The 20309-nt window shown below is 34.6% G+C and overlaps 1 non-coding gene across 1 annotated transcript; it reads left to right on the forward strand.

Moving 5' to 3' along the window:
- The first annotated feature begins 2718 nt into the window (after positions 1 to 2718).
- TRNAL-CAA (transfer RNA leucine (anticodon CAA)) lies at positions 2719 to 2833 on the forward strand. Its single transcript has 2 exons — positions 2719 to 2756; positions 2789 to 2833. It is a non-coding gene; the product is annotated as a tRNA-Leu (tRNA).
- Positions 2834 to 20309: the final 17476 nt, after the last annotated feature.

Below are 20309 nucleotides of genomic sequence, written 5' to 3' on the forward strand. Positions count from 1 at the left end.
GTAGACCTACTAATATTAAATCCTTTACTGCTTCTCGATAAGCTGTGGCGCACCCAGGGGAGGTTTTGGGGGTTAAACCCCCCTTCCCTCCAGACATATAAAGTAAAAAATATATAAAGAATAGTAGGAAAATGTAACTTGTCTTTCACACACAATACAAAAAATTCAAACCTCTAATTGAATAATTAAATTACCACTTTAAATATGTAGAACACAATAATTGTTGTATAAATACACAATAATTAATAATATTTTTCATTAAATTTAGATATAGATGCCTAATATTAGGCTTATGACAAAAGTGGACAGAACGAGTCTGTTGTAGCATGCGCCTACAAGACTGTATCTGCGGCGGCCTTGTAGACTACCACGGTTTGTGTTCCTCTGCATGTGTTAGCAGTAGAAAAAAAATCTCTATGAGAGAAGAGAGCATTTGACAACAGCTATAAAAAAAAGAAAAAAGTGAAAGATCAATGGAAAGATGGCAAGAAGAGTGGAACAACAAGTCAGATGTTGCCCAGTGGACCAAGATGCCGTGCCTAACGGACTGGGTAGATTGTCTGTTTTAGGGCATATCTTCATAGCTTCACAAAGACAGATACAGATAAATGCCTATACTGCGAATATTCCGACATTGTTATTCACACAATGCTGGAGTATAATAGATGTACAGTGGAGAGAAACAGAATGTATAAAGGAATAGGTATGAACCCTGTGACTGTAAGAGAGATGATCGTGAAGATGACGGGAAGTACGGAGGGATGGAATAGTGTTCACAAATATATTCGAGCAGTCATTAAAAAGATAGAAGAAGAAGAGAATCACCAACCTGGCCAACGACAGGGATAAGATCTAATTACTATTTTAATGGGAATAAACCCATTAAATAATTGGAGGTTAAAATAAGTTTATTGACCTTTGAATATGTGATCTTTGATCTTGCACTGATAACTTGTTTATACTCCAACAATTAATAGAAAAAGGAATAGCACTTCCAAGACTTAAATTGTGGCAAGCTTTATAACAACTCGACATTAGTCCATATCTTTAAGGAATAATCACAGAAGTATACAGAGATAACACTACTTACCTAAAATTCGGAAATAGACTATCAGAGCCAATAAAAGTAACTAAAGGACTAAAACAAGGATGCAGTATGTCACCCTTAATGTTTAATTTATATATTGAGGCAGCTCTCCAAAATTGGAAAAACCACTGCCAGCGAATGGGAATGCCCATAGGAAATGACGTACTGTACTCCCTGAGCTTTGCGGATAACCAAGTCGTCCTAGCTCAAGATTCTTATGATCTAGAATTTACGATAAAGAGTCTATACAGAGAATATGTAAAATGTTGGTTACAAGTCAGCATGAAAAAAACAGAATATTTAGTTATCAATTCAGATGCAAGGTTTGAAGTGTTGATAGACGAGGACGTGGACATCAAACAAGTGGAAAAATTTTAATATTTAGTTGCACTCATTGATAAGAACGGCTTGGGAGAAACCGAAATTAAACACCGAATTAATCTGGGACGTAAAATTGTAGGATTTCTGAATTCCTTATGGTGGGATCGCAACATTTCCAAAAGGAACAAAAAAAGAATAGGGCAAACCATGGTTGAATCAGTTCTTTGTTATGGGTCTAAAGAACGGACAATTGATGCAGACCTGAAGAGAAGATTGTTGGCGGTCCACTGAAATGGATTATTTGAGAAGAAGTGCTAGAATATCAAGGCAGGAAAGGAAGACCAACGAATCTACAAGAAATAACATGAATGCTACAGAAACGGTCATTGACAGAATAGAAAGATGGTTTGGACACCTATTGAGAATGTCTGACAAACGTTGGCCCCAAAAACCTCACAAATGGAAGCCCCCTGGAAAAAGAAAAAGAGGTAGACCTCGACGCTCATGGAATGAAGGAATTAGAAGAGCGATGGAATCTAGAGGTTTTGAGGAGGAGCATGCCTTGGACCGGGAGGATTGGCGGAGGAGAACGGGAATACGGCGATAGCCGTCTCCAAAATGTATTGTATTTACAAGTTGGATTAATGTCAAACGTCAATAAACTTATTTTAACCTTCAATTGTGGCTTATTCCCATTAAAATAGTAATTACTTTAAAATGCCACAACAAAATAGCTTCAGAACAATAGATAAGATCTAGATAAGAGAAGGGAATGTTCCAAAAATATCCTTACTGCGCACATCCCACTTTCGGAGTACGATACGTGCGACAGTCAACTGTGCACAAGAGAAAGTGGTTTTAGTTTGTAGGCAGGATAATAGATACCTGAATCTTTGGCACTGCTATCTTTAGTACCTTAAACTAAACTAAAACCCAAATTTTAGGTACTCAAAATGGAGGTAGATAAAATCACAGGTATGGAGTACATAAAAAAATTTCAAAATCCCTCCTGATACAAATTCTGGGTGCGCCACTGTCGATAAGTCATTCCTTTCCTTTCTCAGGAACAACTACTGTTCGTCCACTGCCTTCCTTTTTACTCTTTCTTTGCTTCTAGGCATGTTTCATTTCAGATTTAACTTCTGCAAAAAGATAATAAAAAAAAACAAATGTTGCAACATCATGCGAATATAGACGCATACACATCTATATTCTTTGATATAACAAAAATAGTATTTTTAAAATAAAAATAAAACCATTCTATGATTTCATCTTAATAATATTGCTAATATAGAAAACTCATTTCATATGTCAGGATGGCCGAGCGGTCTAAGGCGCCAGACTCAAGGTAAACCTTACCTGTTAAACAGGTTACGAGCGTTCTGGTCCACTCTGTGGGCGTGGGTTCGAATCCCACTTCTGACATACCTTTTTTTATTTTTTTTAAGTAAAAATCTTTATCAATAGATAAAATAAAAAAAATATTTACTTGATTATTGCCGAATTACAATTTAAAATAGGTTTTACACCCTTAACATTTCTATTATACAATGTAAAAAATAAATTCTTATATTTTAGAAAATAAATAAAAAAATACATTACAAATTTAAAAATCAAAGTAGTTGTAATATAAGTCCACTCGATTTTTCAATAAAGGGAGAGAGAGAGAGAGAGAGAGAAAGAACCTTACATATTTTTGAAGATTTTTAACGATAAATTTTTCTGCATTTAATTGTTTATCCGCGATTACTACCTTGCCTGACTTCAAGCTACAATCACTTATCTTGGAAAGAGCATTGTGAACAAACCGAAATACATAGCTAACGACCTTAACAAAATCGCGATGAAAACTCAATCCAATCTAACACATTGTCTATTACGATGTGATGTGAACGGGAATGTTCAGTTTATTCTACCAATAACGAGTGCAATACTATTAATTTTAAATTTGAGAAATCAATAATTCTTTCGCGTAAAAAAGAAGGACCACAAAATCACGAAGACTTATTTGACAGTTGACACATTTTCAAAATTTTTTTTTTCACTTTTCAATTATATGGAAAACTAGATACGTTCAATCTAAAATATTATAAAAGATCAATAAACGTCAATAAATTTATTTTAACCTTTAATTGTAGCTTATTCCCATTAAAGTAATAATTACTGAAAAATCTATATTTTTTTCTTGTATTTGACTTTTGAGCTTTTGTAAAGCTTAAATTTGGCATTTTATGTAACAACATGCTATGATATGAAGCATTGTCCATAACAATTATAGAAGGTTGTACAAGGTTCTTTAATAATTGATCTTCAAACCAGTGTAGAAAGTTATCTTTACCCATTATCCATGGTTATCAGACAATTTGGTTTTTAAAGAATATATCGCTTGTGCTCTATCAGTAAATCCATACTTTGACCAAAATTTGACGAAATGCCCCTGATGATACTGTAGAAAGCGAAAGTACTTGGGCAAGATTTGATTATTAAAATTGTGCTCGATATTTGCCATTAATTTTTTCAAAGTCATTAGAATTGTTCCTGGGTATGGTAAATACCAAAGCAAGGATGTGTGCAGAGACCCACGTCACATTCCCGACACATGTACCTACCTTGATTCGCGCCGTTTCTTTGCTTGAGTCTTTGTTGTTGAGCAAACCTAAAGGAAAATGTCTACCTACAAGACGAAAACCGTTTCGCACAGGCACTACAGTTGTATGTTTTGGTAAATGATACCTAAAAATAACATCTCATTGTAACAAGATAATTTCAAGATTAGATCCACATACCTGTCTAGAAGATGACGAATAAGATTCAAGTGAAACTGGGCCAATGGTGTTTTCTCTGGATGTTGTGTAAGGTATATTCCATGTCCATTTAGAATAGAAAGATCCAATATGTGAAAGAAGAGCTTTTTATACCATTTGACGGTTTTCCTGGCGCTTTCTGTGGAACTTAGTAACATGTCAGTCCTGTCCACTGCTCCCATATTCATATTGTAATCTATTACACAAGCTGGTTTTTTAATGAATTTAATTGTCTTTCTGTCTTTTTTAGCCAATTCTACCATTTTGTCTTGGTGCATGATAGTAAGCATAGTGACCTCTCTTCGATCCTTCCATTTTAGTGCCAACATATTACAACTCGACATTGAGGAATTTGCACCTTTTTCTAGTTTTTCTGCTAAATTAGGCATGTGTTTTCTGTTGACCTTGACTGTTCTACAAAAGTTAGTTTTATGGTCAAATAGGTAACTTGACAAACTAGGAGACATGTACCAGTTATCAGTAAAGAGCGAGTGACCCCTACTGTCCAAGTAGGGTTTCATAAGAGTGGCAACCACAGATCCTGAGAGGTCGATATCCTCATAATGATTTATTTCGGTGTTTTTACCTACATAAACGATAAACTCTAACACATAACCCGTTTCACAGTCACACAGAAGAAACAATTTTATTCCAGATCGATGGCGTTTGATCCTTATAAACTGTTTAAACTGCAGCCGTCCTGCGAATAGAACCAAACTTTCGTCGATTACCAGATTTTGGAATGGCGTAAAATTATTAGCAAAAAAAAATTAGTTTTTTACCTGCAAAAAAACGCCTCGCACCTTGTAAGAAGAATCCACTTGAGGTTGATCAGCATTTTCAGCGAAGTGTAACATTCTTAGTATAGACTGAAAGCGATTCCGGGACATTACACTAGAAAATATAGGTGTATATAACAAATCGTTTGTTACCAAATTAACGGTACCTGGATTTAGAAAGGAAAGAAAACAATCTATTTCCCTCACAGGATTCTCAATATTATCTAAATGGGCACCTAAATTTGTGTCATCAATCTCGTACACGCACACAAATTGCTGTTTATCCCACTGTATACTAAAATCATCCGCTAAAGCTCTTTTGCTTTCATTTCTCGATGTATTTACAACCACAACTGCGGCTTCGTCCTTATCAGCAACTTCATTTTCAGAAATAGCTTCATCATTCCCATAAATAATATTAACAATCTCCTCCTCTTCTGAATCATCGCTATCTGGTACATAATCGCTTTCACTTTCTGCAAAAGTCTCTTCATCAGAATCCAAGCATGCCAGTATATTATCATATTCTTTTTGCGTTAATCCACACAAACCACCTGTATCGCATGAGCGCCTTTTTTTTCTGGAATCAGACATTTTCTTGAAATTTCACAATACATTTGCACTGCAACAGTAACAGCAGAATACTGCGTAGTCCGTGCTAACGGGATATTTGCGGTACAAGACGCATGCTAAAAATAGATCAAAAACCCGACCATACCCGGCAGTTACCGAACGTCGTGTATCAGAAGCTGCCGTATCAATACGGCAGTGGGTTCATCACAATGCATTTTCGAACGTACCAATACGGGATTGGGGCTGATGGCACTGTAACAATTCCGGATAGATGCGGCAATGGGGCTGGCAGAGGTGCAAAAAAAATTTGATGCCGTATATAAACGGCATGGTATTAAAAACGTTTTCACTCGAGAACGTATATATACGTCATTGGGAACAGTGGCACTTTTCCCCAAACCGTCTATATACGTCGCTGGTAAAGAAAGGGTTAACCAAGTCGTCTCTTAATAATTTTAAAATTACATGTTTTTCTACAAAGAAAACACTATGATTTAAAGTATTTCTTATGAGCAATGATTCTGTCTGCATTTGCTAATTTGTCAAAGTTCTTACTTGGTTTGTACATGTTGTAAATAACATCACGAATACCACTGACATTCAACTCTTCTGTATTAGTTTGTCTTTTTGTAATACCGTTTATTATGAGGTGATTTTAAAAGTTCATTATGTTTATCAGCTTGAGAAATATTATTATCAGTAGATACACTTAGTTTTAAGACAATATATTGTGAATCAAATTGTGTAAGAAATCAAAACATGAACAAAATTCTTACTCTAAAGAAGCGACAACACTGTAAATAATTTTACCAAAGGCTAAATTTTCATTAAAATTTAAAGTATTTTTGCATCAGCGGCGTACGATTGTCTAATCTATTTAATTAAAATTATTATTTTGTGGAGTATTAAACTAAACAGTTATTTCACAAAATTTATATTAATAATAATAACAAATGTTTTTGCTTATTTAATCAATATAATTCTAAAATTCTCAATATATTCATGATTATATTTTTCTGATTATTATACCATGTTGACGCCTATGAAAGTCCCGTCCCGTTTGGGTGTCATATTATTACCTGTGTTAAGGAAATTTGAACTCTAAGGTTGATGTTCTGAAAAAATAAATATAAGTGACGTCACTTTGTATAGATCGTGACGTGCAACGATTTTACTTTGAAAATTAGTATAAATCGCTAATTTCACTATTATTTATGACAAAAGTTAGACCTACAGTTGGTTGTTGCTACTCAGGGTGTAAAGTCCCTTTTTCGAGTTGGGAATTTGTACGTTCCGTTAAAAAATGATTATGTCTTAATAATTATAATATTGGTTATTTTTATTATGTTTTAATTGTCATGTGATCTCATTATGTGGCTAGTTCCAATAACTTTATAGAAGTTTTTCTGAAAACGTTCTGAACGTTTCTGAACGTTCTGAATATTTATAGATCCCAACTAAAAGAAACTTATGGTGTTGGCCTATAATCACAACTAACTATTTTATTTATTTAAAAAAAACAAACTATTTATTATTATAAATTTTCATTTAACACTAAATTTTTTTGTGGCTTAGAAATTATAATAATTATTTTACATTAAAACATAGTTTTGCGGTGCTTAGACATCAAATTAATGGTAAATGAACAGATTGAAGGTCAAGTTATTGTTCTTTCTTTTCTCGTTAACAACGTAGTTTTGTTGTTCAATTAACAAATCGGTACCACAAAGACAGAAATATTCAATTCGCTGAGCATCAATAAAAACAAAAGCGTCTAGGTAAACAATTTTAAGCAAGAAATTAGTGACAACCTTAGATAAAATTTACTATGGGTTGGCTTCTATATAATCCAGTAAACATAGACAAAAATAATAATACCTAAAGACAAATTGGTATAGAGCTGTGGTTAGTACAATAGGTACGAAAATTTTTTATAGATTCTACTTATTTATAGTCTGCAGACCTATAAATACATGTCTATTACAATAACATATTAAAAAAAAATTTAAACAAAACTAACCAAATGAGAATTGATTATCATAACAATATTAACAAATGGAACATCTGGATTCTAAATACGATACTTTTAACATTCATGTAGAAGTAAAACAACTAGCGACATTAATTGTGGCGGCCGTAGCTTAAGGTACTGGCTTACCAAGCCAGACGGCCCGAGTTCGATCTCGGCAAACACTTCGGAGGGAACGTAAAGCCGTCGATCTCGGCTACGTAAGTAGTCGTTGAGACTAAAACTTGATCCAGGATGTTATAAGAATAGAAGATGGACAATGGTTAATTGTCAGCAGTATGACAGTCCTATAACAATAAACAGCTTCCAAAAAACAATATCAATCATCATCCCTTGCCTTTTTCCCTATGCGGGTCGGCCTCACTAATAATTTTTTTTTATCTTGAGTCATGCCAATATCAATCCCGTTTACCGAAATGTATAACCTGGTTATACACGAAAGTGTCTTCTCCAGGTCTTCTTTGGCTTTTCTCTATGACTCCTCCCAAGAACGTGAAAATCAGCAATTCTTCGTATTCGGTGATTAACGTCTTTATGTTCAACATTCCTAAATTATTTTACCTATACATTCTCATTTTAGCAGCAATTGCTGATACTTCAAAAGATGCATCAGTCTCAGAACACAAAAAACATGCAATCAGAGATGCATAACCAATTATTTTACGACCAGAAGTTGGGAAGGTTTTTCAACCAACTAAGAAACAAAAAAAACCCAGGTATCAATAGCATACCAGCTGAGACTTTTAAAGCAATGGGCGAGATTGGCTTAGATGTAATACAGGATTATAGGATACGTAATATACATGGGATATAGATCACAGGTAAATGGCTTGATGACTGGTGCAAATCAACCTTAATCCCTATCCGTAAAAAAAATCAGTCAGTATTCAGCAGTTACAGCACCATTGCCCTTATTTCTCATGCAAGCAAAATCCTGCTACATATAATCAATGAACGGATAAAGAACTTTGTCCTTTCAAAGATAGCCAAATAACAATGCGGATTCATACCAGTAAAAGTAACGTGGAAGTGGATACTCAACAGCAGACATAATAGCAAAAGCGAGAAAACACAACATATCAATGCATCTCTGTTTCGTAGATTACACAAAGGCTTTCGATTCAGTAAAATGGGATCCTCTCTGGAGTATAATTAATTATATGGGAGTACCTAACCATCTAGGTAACCAAATAAGAAATCTGTATGATAAAAACTCAGCCAAAGTTAAAATACACAGAATATATTCAGATACGTTCAAAGCAAAAAAAAAAGAACTAGACAGGGCTGGCAGACAGAAATATATAAAAAAATCTTTTTAAACAACTTCAAAAGTTTTTAGTGTACATTATATTCAAAAATTCCTTTCTTATCAATAAAATATTTTTTGATTGGTTGCTTATTTTCAACCCTTAAAAAACCACCTCTATGCTCACGAAACAAATTCCCCTTTGGTAAAATAATGTCTAAATAAAAAAATTAAGTATACTCATGATGTTTTTATTGTTAAAAATTATGCATGAAAATACTTTACATTAGAAAGTATACAAAATATATTTACAAAAATAAAAATTATTTACAAGATATCAAATTATTTATTGTCTGAAACGTCATTCTCGTCATGTTCTAACTCCACCTCTTCGTCTATTGCAGGACAGTTTCGACAATTGTCGCCAGTGCATGTTCCACACGTAGCATTGCAAAATAGACCTAGTCTAAGACAGCCACACGCTGAGCCGCAACCCTTTTTGCAATATATCTGTTTTCAATAGTTCTTCTGGTGCAGGTGAACTTTTCATTTTTATTGGTTGTAAAATATCATCACTCTTGAACCATCCCCCATCCGTTATATCAATCTCTTTGTTTCCAAGCCATATCTGAGTTTGTAAATAAACTTTTTTGATATGCTCATCCAAGGCACTTACAGTTGGTACAAGAGAAGATAATTTAACTGCACTATTTTTAGTTGTGGCTTTAATAAAGGATTCGTATCGCATTTGTTCAAGTAATGATGAATAATCTTCGACCTTATTCATTTTGTTCATGTGGGTGTTTTGGCAAGGCCATACAGCAAAATTGTACAGTATCTCCCAGCTTCTAAAATGTCTTCGAGATCTGAAGTACTCCTGTCATTGGCACTCATTGGCGGCTTGTCCACGCAACTTCAAAGGAGTGTCGCTTCTCTGTGTTCGTTAGTTCTCTGAAGCAGATGTTCAGTTTAGAGGTGCCTATATTATATACATAACATATATATATATATATATATATATATATATATATATATATATATATATATATATATATATATATATATATATATATATATATATATATATATATATATATATATATATATATGTATGTATGTATGTATTATATACATATTTGTGTGAGTGTTAGTGTGTCTGTTACCAGTTTTTCGAATATACTTGAATAAAGCATTTATATATACAGAAAATAAGTTGATGCTCCAAAATATAAATAACATGCTTCAAAATTTTTTTAGAATAACTCCGTTAATTTTTAAGCTACAGTGTCCATTAAAAAAATATTTTGAAGGTAATTTCAAAAGCTACAAGACTAAGTAGAATAAAATATGTTAAAATTCTTTCTTTTTAAATAGTAAAGTAAAGATTTTTTAATTTAAACATGATTTTTTCAAAAAATACGCATTTTAAACAGGCTAAACTTTTAAATCTTATAAATAACACTAAAAAAAAATGAATTGTAGAAGATATATGCTTAATTTTAATTCTGATCGAAATAGTGTTACTTATACTGCTCGTTTTTTTTTTAAACGCTAGAGTAATTCAAATTCTTTCCTTCGTATTTCGCTTTGTTTTAATCGAAATGGCTTTTAACATAGCTCATTTTAAAGGTTTTTTCTAGCTCTTTAAAAAGTGTTGTATGAGTTTTTATCAAAAAAGATGTCCATTTTCTGATATTTGATGTTAAATGCATCGAGTATAGTATCCCAAAAATAAAAAGTCATCTTCAAACAATTATAAATCGCTTTGTACTTATAAAACTTGGTAAAAAAACAATCTCTTTGTTTTTTTATAAGCTTTATTTTTGTTTATTATAGATTTTTCAATAAAACGCTTTGTTTTTGAGTTATTCGTACAAATCATTGGAAAACATGTTTTTTTTTTGCGAAAACTTTACTTTTTCAAGTGCGTATAACTCAAAAAGTATTGATTTAGCGAAAAAAATTTATATGACATTTTTTGTTTAAAATTTGATTCTCTATCAACTCCCGTTATTTTGAGTGTAAAATGTTCAACCGCCTAGATGGGGTGCCAACCACCCCAGGGGTAGAAGCACATATCGGCACCATATAACTTATATTTTTTGAGTAATTTACTACCCACTGTAAACATTTCAGATAAATCGGTGGTTATAAAAAATTTAAAGGGAAAATGCCACAGTAACTGGACTAAATGCAATCTTAGAGAGGCTTGCTAATTGGAAGACGAACATTACACAATATAGCAAAAGTTTCGGCACAGAAAATGAACAAAGTCTTCAGTAATTTGAAATGTTTTTAAATAATTTCTCTAAGTAAAAAATAGCTGAGAAGGGTACTCTATGGAGTACCCTTCTCAGTTTTCGAGGTATTAGGGCCTACTAAGAGCTGTATTGTATATTTTCTACTAAAGTACTACTGAAAAAAGTATTATCATTGTACATACGGTCTGATATCTTATCCTCTATAAAAACACAAGCTTTTCCAGACGCTTAATAGTATATTAAGCGTCTTAATTATAGTTTTTAAAAAAATTATATTGATATAAAATTTTTAATTAACAAATTATCAATAAACTTTAAGCTTTATGTTCTTAATTGTACCCAAACTGCTGTTAATAATATAGCTGAGTATTTTGGAAAAATACAATTAAATATATCCTTTTGTAAAAAAATTTAAATTATAAGTTGTACAGACAACTAATTCAATATTTTTAATAACCTGCTGTTATGATTTATAGTGACATCAATAGATATTTAACCAGGATAAAATAAAAAAAGTAAATTAAAAAATTCTTCTGATTATGCAGTTCGTGCAGGACAAGAACGGTTAATTTATGATATTAATTTTAGTATTATATAAATAGCGTCATTCAAAGACTGATTATATAATACCATAATAATTATTAATGACTAACATAAAAGCGTCAATGGTTTTTTAAATTATTATTAACGTTTTAAATGTATGAAGTAAAGTCGTATGTACTTTTAACAGTGTTAATTTTACCATCAAATTCTTCTAAATGTTTATGCTATATTCTTCTTTCTTCATATGAAGAATATATGCATAGAGGAACTTAACAACGCAACCTCATGTTTAACTAGAAATAAAAAACACACTGTAGAAATACAAATATGTACGTAGGAACGCAATTTATGCACATATGAAACAATATCTCCATGTGCCGTCTTTCTCTTGCACTGGGCCGTATACTTTCCTCAGTGTCTTTCTCTCGAATGCCTTGAGGAGCTCTTCATCGTTTTTGTCATTACCCAGATCTCAGAACCATAGGTTACTACGGGTCTAATTAATGCTCTGTAGATAGAGATTTTGGTGTTTGTCTAATAATTTGCATCAGCATAGTATGTACAATTCCCACTGGAAATGTGTGCATTAATTTCGCTACTTAAGGATTTCTTTTGATTGATATCTGTGCCCAGATATGTGAAGGCATCCCTACGTTCGATGGTATATTTGTCTATTGCGTTATTCAGAAAATTCTTTGTCTATCTGAATTTGGCTTCAACTAAAAAATAGTTTCTGTCTGCGTTCATGCATTGCAGACTTCTAACTTTGATAATGTTATTGCCAATCTTGCATTAATTAGAATATGATCAATCTCGTTTTCCGTTATAAGCAAGTAGGTCTGCTTAAGCATATTTTTATGGTAAAACATCGTTTCTTTAAGGAACAGATTATTTGATTTTACAAGATGATACATCTATACTGATGTTATGTCTTCCTCTCTTTCTATCTTAGCATTAAAATTATAGGCCAATTACATTGCTAAATGTAATATACAAAATTCTTTCTGGTATTATCTATAATATATTGTAAGAATACTACTAGAATTTTTTCAAGCACATTGCTTCTTTGTCCTAATATTGAACTCGATAAGAAGCTTTTACCTTGTTAATAAAAAAACCTTCAGATTTTCTATAAAGTTTCTTATATAGGTACACTCACCGGTACGAAAAATTTGTACCTGCACTTGTGTTTTTAAAATAAAAACTTAAAATTTTAATTTTATTTAAACTTTTATTATTAAAATAACGTAAACAAAAACGAAACAAACTGTTTTAAGTAATTTCTAATAAAACTTAACTTTTGAATGTGTCAGTAGATCACAATTTAAAAATTAAAGAAAAAACGTAAGTAAATGTTGTAACAAAATGACGCTCTTAATGAAAATTTAAATCATGTGTCGGGACAAACTAATTTTAATACTGAATGATTCCTTCACGTGCTCGAATTATTGCCTGAATTCTCCTTGGCGTGCCTAAAATCAAATGAGAAATGTCCTGTTGAGGAATAAGTTCTCGTTCCTCTAAAAGGGCTTCTTGTCCCAAACATGCTCGATTGGGTTTTCGTCTAGTCTTAATGCTGGCCAATCCATTACAGGAATGTTTACTTCATTTAAAAACTGTTGAGTGATTCTCGCACTGTGAGGCTTGGAATTATTATGCATCAAAAATGATCATTTCCAACAAACCTAGCATAAGGCACAACAATATCTGGGAGATTTTCATCAATGTACCTGGCAGCTATTATGGAGCCTCTCGGAACGATGTACAATTCTGTATTCGTCCTCCGCCCATGTACATGGGTATATGGGCGGAGTACGAACTTCTATCACTTAAGTTTGGTGTTAAAGACCGACCTACATTCATATCAGCAGCATGGAAGAAGTACAATCCTGATCTATGTTTTGTCTCTGCTAATAGAAACGGGCAACCTCTAGCAGTCTCTCGAAAAGTGATGGACGAGACAGACAACACCGCCCAGTGATCATAAAGGCAGGAACCCAGATTCCTATAATCACATCCATCCCTCGCCCACGGTGGAATCTAAAGAAAGCCATATGGGGTAGCTATTCTGCGGAACTGGACAAGACTCTAGGTTGGATACCTCCTACAATCACAAATTACAAAAGATTTGTTGGAGCCGTAATAAGCACGGCCAAAAATCATATACCAAGAGGCTACCGAAAAGAACACATTCCTGGTTGGAATGGTAACAGTATGCTAGCCGACCGAACGATTCAAGTACCGACATCAGCACCCCAAGAAAACTGAAGAATGGATTGCCTCAGAAATATGTCCTGGCTCCTCTTCTCTTTAGCCTGTGCATCGCTGATATACCAGAAACCAGATCAAGGAAGTTTGTAAGTCATTTAAACAAACAGAAGAAATTGTCACGGCTGACTTACACACAGTGCTACCAAAATAGAGGTTTTCAATTTTCACCTAAATAACAAGCTTGCAGGAAGAACACTTAACATCCAATGGAAAACACCACACTCGCCTACAATAAAACACCAAAGTACCTTGGGGTGAGTCTTGACAGAACCATATCTTTCAAGGAACATCTGTCAAAAACAGCGGAAAAAACAGCTGCGCGGCACAACATGGGGAGCATCAGCTTCCACCTTTCGATCATCGGCCCTGGGCCTTGTCTTCTCACCCGCGGAATAGTGCTTTTTAGCCGGGCTTAACAGCCCACATATACATAAAGTAGATGCCCTATTGAACAATACAATAAGAATGATTGCTGGTGTTATCAAATCCACCCCTATGCAATGGCTCCCAGTACTGAGCCACATTCCATCACCCAAACTACGGAGCATACACCCCCTCACTAGTGAGTATAGAAAAATACTTAGTAGTGAGATCCTGCCAATTCGTCAAGATATAGACGCTACCAAAGGTAACCGTCTACGCTCCAGACCACCGGCCATAAAAACAGCACAGACTGCTGTGGAAAATGAGTTCAACTTAATGACCACTTGGACTTGAGAATGGATGGAACAACAAAATAGCAGCTTACCCTGCATCACACAAAAACCACCAGGTTTTGACTTACCACGCAACACATGGACTATGCTGAACCAAATCAGAACCCAACACGGCAGATGCGGTTACATGATGCACAAATGGGGTAAACGACCATCCCCACTCTATGACTGCGGACAACCACAAACCATCTGTCACATTACAAAACAGTGTCCCACAAGAGCCACAAGGCAGGTCAGAGGATTTTGTACAGTCGATTGTCCTCTACGCGGCACCAGTCTGGAGCGAGGCGGTGGAGATAACTGCCTGTAGGAGTCTCATGACACGAGTAGACAGAACAAGTCTGTTGCGAGTGGCATGCGCCTACAGGACTGTGTCTGCGGCAGCCTTATGGACCATCACTGGATGTGTTCCGTTGCATGTTTTGGCGGTGGAAAGAAAAGAGCTTTATGACAGAAGATGTCCAAACCTTACTGTGGCCGAGAAAAGACAGGAAAGGGAAAGGTCAGTTGAAAGATGGCAAGAAGAATGGAACAACACGGAAGATGTGGCACAGTGGACGAAAATGCTGATCCCTAACATAAGAGATTGGGTGGACTGTGGCCACAGGCGACTGGATTATTTCCTGACGCAGGTGCTCACAGGACACGGGTGTTTTAGGGCCTACCTCTATAGGATCGGAAAGGCTGATACAGATGAATGCCTATACTGTGGATACTCGGACACTGTGGCACATACGATGTTAGATTGCAGCAGATGGATAGTGGAAAGGAACAGAATGGAGAGAGAGACAGGTGTGAATTTTGTTACAGTGAGACAAATGATTGAGAGAATGATTGAAAATAAATTAGTTTAGACTAACATACACAGCTATATCCGTGCAGTGATCAAGAAAAAGGAAGAGGAAGAAAGACTGCTAAACCAACGCCAAAGGTAAGAGTGAATGATGCTGAAAGGTGAAGCTAGAAAAGTGGGTCACACTGTATGAGTTGGAATGCGTGAGTCAGACTGTGGGGAAGGAGGAAATGCCCATCTGGAAATAATGCCGAACTAGGAGCGATGAGTTTCTTCTACGCGCTACCTGGAACGAGACAGGGAACCTCCTTGCTGATGAAAAGAGTGTGGATGTGTATGAATGGAGAATGAATGAATAAAGGTAGTGATTCGGAAGTGATGCCGGCCTTACAGCGGCCATTCCGCTTCAGGATCGCTGGATGACAGAGGAGGGTCTGGTTTAGCAGGTAGGCGTTCGGCGTAGACTCGGCGACGAGAGGGCATTTTAAAGTACCTCGGGAACTATCGCCGGGAGTACGAAGAACGAATCCTGCACTAAAGTTAGTCAGGCGGCGTCCTGGACTAAGATGTCTTTTGAAGATTCCAGACCCCCCCGGATTCCTCCTAGATGTTCGTTTGTAAACATATATGTATTATGTTTGATACAAAATATATGTAAATTTAAATGTAAATGTGTCAAGTGACAAACGTCACCAATGAAGAGGTACTTTTGAGGATGAACACAACTGCGGATTTGGTCAACATCGTGAATAGCCGTAATCTGCAGTACTTGGAACATATAATGAGAAATCAACGCAGATACGAGATACTTGAATGCATTTTGCAAGGTAAAATTTAAGGAAAAAGGGCCCCAGGACGAAGAAGAATACCTGGCTTGCTAACATGAGAGCATGGTATAGAAAGACCTCAACACAGCTATTTCGTATAGCAACCAACAAAATCATCATAGCCAGAATGATCGCCAACGTTCGGAATGGACGATAAATAAAATAAATCCTTAAATCGATTCTCTGTGTTACTGGCTGTGGTTGTTGTAGTATAACTCCTGGCTCCTATGGCTTCTCCTAAGTCGTTTGTTATAAGATCGAAGATGACTTAATTTCTGCCTATCGATGTTAATACCCCCACTCTAATCGTTTAAATGCGTACTCTATGATTGTTATAAATAATGTTGGCGACAAAGTATCTCCTTGCTGTACCTCTCTATCAATGTTTGTCTTCTCATTCAAGCAATCATGGTTTACAGCTGTTGTTATAAAATTCGGGCACGTGTGGTCTATCCTGCTTTCTGATAGTGCTTATAAGATAGCGACTGTTTCCACTTAGTCAAATGCTTTGTGGAAGTCAACAAAAACAAAAACTGAAAGTCTATTATATTCTATAGACTTTTTGACTAGAGTTTTAAGGCAGGGCAGATGGTCATTTTTTCTGTGGCCTGATAGAAACCCTGCTTGTTCTTCTGACTGGTATACATCGAGTTTCACTTTCAATCTGTTTGTCAGTATTCGAGTAAAGAGCTTTTATAAGTGATTAAGCCCCTAATTGGCCCATAGTTTTCAATATATAATTTATTTTCTTTTTTATCACGGAGGATTGTAACCGAACTCTTCCATTTATTTGGGATGTTTTAGTTATGCAGACATAAATTAAAAAGTGTTTTGATTCTTGACATCAGAAGTTGACCTTTTAGTTTAATTGTCTTAATGACTACACGATTTTCTCCCGGAGATCTATTATTTTTCATATTTTTGAGAGTCTGTTAAATTTCCTCCCGGGATATATCTGGTATTTGTATATCATCTGATATTACATTCTATCCCTTCCGTATTGGCTATTCGATTATGACAATGTATGCTTACTGAAGGATAATTACTTCTTATGGTTGTAAGTGCTACATGTACTGATTTAATGAGTTCATATTTATTTTCCATTTCTCTAGCAAATGCTGTAGTGGGTTGAGATGATTCTGATATTTTTTAGTGACTCTTTCTGGATAAAAGGTAAAAATGGCAGTATCATGTACGAATTTTGCTATTGCAACGAACATCGGCAATATCGTCTTCTTCTTCTTCTTTTTATATAGAGATAACTCTGTCTGTTTTTCAATGTGCCTCCAGTTGTCGTTCCATCGTTTCCGTGATCTTCCCACTGTATATCTTCCTATTGAGGAATGCCGTCTTGCCCTCTTTACTACTCTATTTGTTATTATTCGACTTATATGATCGTTCCATTCTTCTCCCATTTCTTACTCACTCCTTGATGTTCTCTACCTTGTATCTCCTGCGTATATATGTACTTCTACCTCTATCCCTAGTGTCTTACCATCGATTTGTAAATTGTAAATTCTGCCTCTCATTTCTTTCGTGATATTTTTATTTCTCCATATTGTTTTATTCAGGCAACCTGCGGCTCTGTTTTCTCTACTCACTTAATCATCCACTTCTATTTCAAGCTTTCCGTAGCCAGATAGTGTGTTGCCTAGATATTTTAACTCCATAACTTGTTCTATTATCTGACCTTCCAGTTGTCTGAAGTAATTGCGGGTTGGATTAAGTAGTTTTACAGTTACCGTAGCCGGTTCTAAAGCTCGGATAAAATGTGAAGGGTGATTGGCAACCGATCACCCTTCGTACCAATTTACCAATCGTAAAAACAAATACTGCCCAAAGAAACTATTAGATAAAGAAACTGTCCAAGCACGCTGCCCTTTGGTACTGCGGTTATTTTATGATAATTAGATAATTTCATCATAGACTTTTTGAAATAAAGCTCGTAAAGATCTAGTTTTAAATTGTACAATAATTCTGTAAGAAAGCTAGTTGTATAATCAAGAAATACTGAGGTATACATTTTTTTCCTTTTAGGCTTTCATTGATTTTGTTGACGATTATTTGACACCGTTGAATTGTACAATGGATTTTCCAAAATAAGAATTAGTGTGATGAATCATTTGTAGTAGACTTATCTCTCTGTAAGAGATAACTTTTGTAGCGTAAGTTCCTTAAAACACACAGACTCACATTAAGAGTTTTAAGTGCATTTGAGTTCTGTGTAAATACTTTTGATTTTGAAAAAGATGTAAATAAAACAATCAATTTGCAAACTACCCTATATTACGTACATTTGGAATAATAAAAGTTTGTATTTGGTTTGGTAGACATTGTTGTATATCCCTGAGGAACTACGGTGTGGGGCCAATGGAAAAAATCCAAAACTAAGTTGCTCCCTTAAACATATACACATCCCTGAGGAAAATCAGTCTATTGTTAAATATTTAAGTCTATATAAATACAACCAAACAGGTAATAAAGCTGTCATTCCAAACTAACATAAGTTTTCAAATGTATCAACTTAAAAAAGCGTTTTAAACTATTGTAATGATAAGTACTAAAAATAACCCAGTATTACATTTTTGTATTATATCGAAATATGTATAAAGGTCTTTACTCACTAGGTATGACTGTAATAGAAACATAATAAAAACATATAAGTTCCATCGCAGACAGAACGGTGATATACGGTGTCACAAGCTATCCCCTGGACACCTTGTGCCAATGTTGCCACACAGACTATTATTCTGGTCATTTGACTGAAGATAAAAATTTTAATGGAACTGATTGTTTTGTATTTGAACCGTTTTATAGCATCTTCTGTAAGACTGCAGCTTTCGTATAGGAGAGAGAATGATCATTATTCTTGTCTTCTCTTTGATGTTGTTTAAGACCGTATTTGTTCCATCATTCGGAGCCCCTGTGCACTATCTGCCACCAATACGTTATCGTCTGCATATCTAATATTGTTTAGAAGTGGGCCATTTACTGTAATACCATCTTCTGATTCATCCAAGGCTCGAAAATTATAGCCAAGCATTAAAAGTTATTATGTAAAAGGAGCAAGTTACGTGGATATTTGGACTCACATAAGATGTAACAGAAAATATACAAAGGCGTTAAAAAGTCAATTGAAATAGCAAATGAACCAATAAAAAACTACATTGTTAGCTAATAAAGAATTATGGAAAGATGTAATAGTGAAACCATCACAAATGCCAGTATTATTGCGAATGGGTAACACACTCAAGATTGTATAATTTTATTGAACATAAAGAGGAGAGCGCCCTTCGTAGTTAATTACGTAGTACTAGCAAGCGCCATTCACATGTAGTACCAGGGTGAAAATTTGCATATAGATGCCATACGTACTGCCTTTCGTTCTGTATTCCTATCGGGGTCAAACCTAGAAGGTAAAGACTTTTATTTAAAAAAATTGTACTAGGTTCTCTAATTTTATAGATACTTGAAACATCGTTACCAGAATAAACGCATGAAGTAGGAACATTAAAGGAATTTATATATTATTGTATAACAATTTATGACAATTAAACATACAGCGTAACTTCAACTAAAAATGTAGAGATGTAATTTAAAACAAATACATAGTGCTAGGTTTTAAATAAATAAAAGTTATTATAAAATAGGAGCTGTCACTACTATATAAATATTTTTTAATATCCAAATAGATCTATTGAGTCAATAGCTCTTATGGCGTACCTACTAATGAGCCATGAGAAAGGAATATCATGTTTCATAGCAGTTTTTTAATGCATGAATCATCATCATCATCATCGGTATACCAAAAATCGTTAACGCTAATCTTCTTACAAAAGATATTCGAAAGGCCAAAATGGGAAAAAATGAAACATGGACACGGAACTTTTGTAAAGAAACTTGCTTCTAATTGGTTTGGCATCAAATGGTATTGCAGTACAGTTCGAAATAAATATGCATTAGTAGGCAATCTCAAAAATATTCTGGTGAAATGGTGGTTGCGTACACTGCAGTACAACAAAACTTATTAAATATCACTAATAATTCCAGAGGCAGCTG

Source organism: Diabrotica undecimpunctata, chromosome 7, assembly GCF_040954645.1.
Source record: "Diabrotica undecimpunctata isolate CICGRU chromosome 7, icDiaUnde3, whole genome shotgun sequence".
Lineage (NCBI taxonomy): Eukaryota > Metazoa > Arthropoda > Insecta > Coleoptera > Chrysomelidae > Diabrotica > Diabrotica undecimpunctata.